Genomic DNA, 6,000 nt, shown 5'->3' with positions numbered 1-6,000 from the left:
GTCTGAATCTTTGAGAGGATGGGGCTTAGGCCACATCTCTTTCATTGGCATCTGCTATTGGCTAGGTTAGGCTGCTCCCCATCCAGCATGCTGGCTTCTGTGAATCCTATTCTTAGGCATCATCTCTCCCCATGTATGGTATAGGGAGCCTTGTTGTCTAACTCAGGGTTTGTGGATTCCACTGGGTGGCTAGGCACTTAAAAGTTAGGTATTGCAATACTGAGCCTAAGTTCCTTTGTGGATCTGGGTCCTAGAGTATCCATATCCTGTTACTGGTCATTAATCCTTAAGTTTTAATAATGATAAATAGCTGAATGAAAGTGATTGACGGAAGCAATTTGCTCTTTGCAGCTAAATGTGAAATTCTGTAGGTAAAGAATCTGTCCTTGCTCTTTTGATCCAAACCTTGGCTTGGTCAACCAGAAGCTGAGCAATGAAAAGAAGAACACCTGATTTAACTGAACTATGAGATAATATGAAATCGCAGGTGAGGAAAAACCCCTAATTGTGAGACAATGGAAGCTTTTGTCTTGTAGACTATGGCTGTTTAAATCTCCAAATAAAAGTATTAACTGACATCAAAGAAACTCATGCAGATGAAAAGGGAATGCCAGAAACAAAAAAATAATAAATGAGGTCACCTATACACTTTGACAGCATGATGGTTTTCATTTACATCAGGATTATGTTAGTAATAGCACCAGCTTCTTACATTTAAGGTTAACAGCCCTTTCATTCCAAAGTATTTTTCAAAGAACCACAACAATGGAGTGAACCTAAGCAGCACTAACATCAGTTTGTAACACACCCTGCAGCAGTCTCAGGATGCCCTGACTTATTCTCCAGCGACAGAGAGAAACGCTGACTTGGGAACCTCTCGAGGTCCCTTCCAGCCCTACATGTCTATGATTCTATGACCTCTGGTTATGAACTGGACTGGGACTCAGGAGATCTTGGTTCGTTTCTCAGCACTGCCACATATTCCCTCTGTGACCTTTGGCAAGTCGTGTAAGTTCTCTGTGTCTCAACTTCTCATTTGTAATTGGGGATAATAATAAATATCTGCTTTCTCTAAAATTATTTTGTGTCCCATCATGTCTTCAACATGCTAAAGAAATTTTAATTGATTTGTCATCAGAATATGCTTTTGAACTAGATGATCTGCATATAATGCTGTTTTTGAGAGCTATTGTCGAAAAGGAGAGCCGAAGTATCAACTGCAACTGGCAGAAAAAAGGGAAAGGAAACAAGTGTTTTGAGTCCACAGCTTTAAAGCCTAGGATTACTGGAACCAGAACCCCACTGGGTATGCAGTTACCTCTATGCTGGTGGAGAGCATGCAGCACATTAAACAATGGAGGAGGAGAAATTTTGGCAAAAGAGCAGTGAAGAGATTCATAACCATGTTAAGCAATCAGACTTCTCTTTAAGATGTCATTTAAAAATTATTCATTAGTAAACTGCATGCATCTTAATTTATATGGCTCAAAGAATGAAGGACTTAGTTGACCCCACTGGGACTTGACAGATCATTCCGATAGCTAGGTATTTTGAACCTGATGGTTAGACCATTAAGTCATGCCCTCCGGCTTAATTAAATACTAACTTGGGTGCACTGCCTGTTTATGAACTATGGAAAATTCTTTTTCAGTAGGATAATAACTGAAGAGCAAATAAACACAGTGCTGGATTGTGAACCCTCACTATCCCTACATTTAAATGCATCTTAATACAAGAAACTTCTATTCAGTTACTGAAGACATATAAACTGGATCATATCTAAGAGCCTAAGCTGAAGTAAAATTAATTATTTTGCAACTAAATGGAAATCCTACACTATGCATCTTTATTTTCTGTAGTGAACGAGTCTCCATATTGTTTTGTAGTTAACCTAATATTCATACACAGTTTTGTGTGTGGAGGGCAAGTATAAGTTTTCCTATTTCAGATATATTCACAAAGACTGAAATAAAATGTATTCAGTAACCAAAGAAACTAACTCACTACTGTTGTCTCATTTTTGTGAGCGTGGGAAAGAAGACAAGGAAGTATCTGGATGAAGACTATTCACTGACTTCAAGACTTGATAAGAATTGTTAGAAATGGTGTGAACTTGTCTTGTTGGCATCAGAGAAGATTAGAAACAGACAACAATAGTGTAAGGGCTGGTCTACACTGGGTGGACTGCCGCGGCGCCCCCATCGACTGTGCTTACTCCTCCTGCCGAGGTGGAGTACGGGCGTTGATTAGCAGATGAATATATTTGTCTTCAGGGGGGGTACTAAAGATCAACTTATTTTGGGTACCTCAGGCCCCTGTATCTCCCATCATTGGTTTGAGCATTGGCCTACTAAACCCAGGATTGTGAGCTCAGTCCTTGAGAGGGCCATTTAGGGATCTGAGGTGCCAAAAAGACAAACAAAAAAACCCCAAAGTGTCAGGGACAGTACTTGGTCCTGCTAGTGAAGGCAGGGGACTGGACTTGATGATCTTTTAAGGTCCCTTCCAGTTCTATGAGATAGGTATATCTCCATATATTATCACTGCTAGCCCATCTTCATTACTCCATTTTATTCCAGCACAGTTTCTTCCTGTCTTCAGAATTAGAGGGCCAGATTCTCAGCTGGTGTTAAATCAGTGCAACTACTGAAGTTATTGGGGCTATGTTAATTTACACCGTCTGAAGAACTAGCCCAGATAATTAAAGTCTGTATCCACCATGTGTATATTCATATGGTCTAGCCCCCGAACATATATATAAAAATGATACTTAACAGCAGTGGAACAAGCAGACTGTTAAGCAAGGACCCTGGCATTGCATAGTTAATGAGATGGAAGCAAAGTTGAGGGGCCCTTGCTGGCCTCATCATTTTGTCTGCTTTCACTATCCTCTTCTTAAATTGCTCCAGTCAAAGATATTACCTTACTACCTTGTCTCTCTAACATCCTGGGACCAACGTGGCTACAACAATACTTCATCCTAGAGCTTTTATCTCTTTCCACATTATGAATTCCTGACTTTGGTTGGTTCTTAGGTTCAGTCTTCATAGGTGTCTTCTTGGATCTTCTGTGTTGCTGGTCATTGAGCTATGAGAAAGGTGATGGCGATGCATCCTTTCTTCTGGTACTTTCTGCAAATAACCTGGCATGCCCCGCAATCCTTCTCAGCATGTGTAGTTTGTACGCAACAGTCACACAGAAATTCTTTATGTTCCCTGTTCCTCTGTCTCACTGATTCAGGAGGTGAACTTTCTCAGCTCCCACTAAATTCCAGAGAATCCTTCTCTACAGTTTGCATGCCAATAGCTATTTCAACAGCCTTCTTGAATGTAAGTGCTGATAAAGTCAGTAATATCTTTCAGATCTGCTCATTGCATAGTCCAGAGAAGCGGTTCTCAAACTACGGGGTGGGCCTCCCAAGGGAGGCATGGGAATGTGTCAAGAGAAGTGTGAGCTGTGGTTTTTGTTGGTTTTTTTTAAGAGCTCTGGCTGTCAGCCCCAGGTGGCTGGAGCTTGTGCAGAAGGGCCGTGCACACCTGGGAGGCGGGGACAAAGGGCACAGCCAGAGCCCTGCCACCCAGGCTTGGGCTCCCCTTCCCAACTTCCGTCAATCCCTCACCTGGAGACAGCCTGGGCTCTGGCTCTCCTTCCCTCCCTCAATCCCTCACCAGGAGGCAGCTCGGGTTCTCCTTCCCACCCTCATCCAGTCCCTCACCTGGAGGCGGTGGGGTTCCGGCTGTCAGCCCCGGGATGTCAGCAGCAGTGCAGAAGTAAGGGTGGCAAAATCACTTTTCATATTGCCACACTCACTTCTGTGCTGTTGCTGGTGCGATGCTTCCTTCAGAGCTGGGTGCCTGGCCAGCAGCTACTGCTCTCTGCTCTGCCTTCAGATCTGGGTGGCAGTATATGTACTTGGGAGGAGAGGGGTAAATAACTACAGACACAAAGAAGGGAAGCCCAATCAAATAAGTTTGAGAACCATTGACCCAGAGACAAATTGGTCATGCAGGGGGAAGTAAACAGAATTTCTAGTGCTGCTCAAGACACTAAATCAGAATTTTAGACTGTATGGTAAAGTAGCATTAGACTGGTAAAATGAACTTCAGACAACCAAATACACCACTGTAATGTACAGGGCAAACTAATGAGAAGGAATCTCGTAATTTCTAAGTAATGCACCTGAACTGACAGTGCTCTGACAATTTCCTTAGAGTAGCAATGATCTGTGCTAATGAATTTCCACTTCCCTGATGCCACTGATGGAACCAATATCATTCTGCTATTGTTGATAGAGTAGGAAAAATATGTTCCTGCATTGCTGTAGTAATTGCAGCAAATGTGGCAGTTCCAGGGACAGTTGGAGACAACAGGTCACACTGCAGTCCGTATGCCTTTGGACCATCACTGTCAGCTTGGTTGAAACTCTTTGTCCATCTGGAATGATGTTACAAGCTACATTTGCTCAAAACATCCAAGGTACACCACCCATAATTTGCAGTTTTCGTTGAACTCACCAACATTGCCAATAAAAGTTTCTCTGCTCACCTGTTGGACTTTGTGCTCTCCCAGCTGCCATGGGTAACTGTTTGTTTTTTCCTTCATTGATACCTTCCTCATCTGTCCAAGTTCTTTGTCAAAAACTTTGGGATATTTGTCCAATATTTCTTGACGATTTTGAGATGCTTCTGTGTTCGCCTTGATCTCGCTCCAATTTACCTTGAGCTTTTCAAGCCCAGATCTGCCAAATAATGGTGGATATTTTGCTTCAGCCACATACAAAGGTAAAATGACTGATTGTCCATTTAGTTAAACGTTCACCCGGAGTATCCATTTTGATACTTTTTTCTCTGGTATAAGTCTTCAAAACCATGGATGTGTCGTCCAGAGGGACTTGTGACAAAGTCTGGTGATAGGTAGATGTACAAATCAGTGAGATTGCAGCTCCAGTATCAAGCTCTATTCTTGTAGGAATACCTTCAGTCAATGGTGTGGCCCAGCTCTGACTCCAGCTTCTGATAACAAGGTTAGTGCTGGGTCTTGGTCAGTGTCATTAGAGCTCTTAGAGATAACTCCAGGATAGACCCTCAGCCTCCCTGACAAGTACTGACTACCTGGATGTGTTCAGGAAGAAAAATGCAGACTTACTCCCCCACAGAGAGATTACGACTGCCCAGTGGACTTCCAGCCCAGGGCAAATGTGGATGGATATACTCTATGTCTGAGACAGAGCTGGAGGCACTACATTGTAGGATAACAATTACTACATTCAGTTAGGGGGAGGCTTTGATGTATTGTATGTAGTTTGCCTAGCAAATACTGGGGGAATTGGCTCTTTAAAAAAAAAAAGACTTTAAATATTTTCAAGTTTAACTATGTTTTTTCCAAATGTGCCAGATATGCAAAGTCATAGAAAGTTGGATAAAGAAACAGAGTTCCATTGTTTTATAGGAAAAAAATATGCAAGCCTAAACAAATGATAAAGGATGTGAAATCAAAGAACTCAGGCCAGAATACATAGTCACTCTTGAATGATGCTAATGTTCTTTCCTCTGATTATTGCCTTTAGATGTTATTGTGACACTCATCTGAGGCAGTGGCACTGTTACAGCCTATGGTAGTGATTATTAGATAAAGGTTGCAATTGTGTACTTATTTTCGCCTTAGAAAAGGCTCTGATTGTTAAAACATTCTCTGAAGAAGCTGTTTCAGGCCCTTTCTACTATGCTAGACTTCATCCCTGGTGATTAGTAGCTGCTTTCCTTTGAAGATTTAGTGCAAGAAAACTATACTTCTGTGACCTTTCACTTATCTTCTGAACTCAAAGAAAATGCTTGTTTGCCACAATAGCAGCAACACACATGCTGACTTGAGGGAAGAAAAACAACTTTCTAAAACTAAAAGAAATAAATGGAAAAAGAAAGTAGTTCTAATTCCTCATCTCCTCATTAGTTATTAATACTTCATTTTCCCTGTCCACCATACCATCACTTTTTCAGGCAC

This window comes from Mauremys mutica, chromosome 1 (assembly GCF_020497125.1).
Source record: "Mauremys mutica isolate MM-2020 ecotype Southern chromosome 1, ASM2049712v1, whole genome shotgun sequence".
NCBI classification, from domain to species: Eukaryota; Metazoa; Chordata; order Testudines; family Geoemydidae; genus Mauremys; species Mauremys mutica.
Note: the sequence above shows the minus strand (reverse complement) of the source record.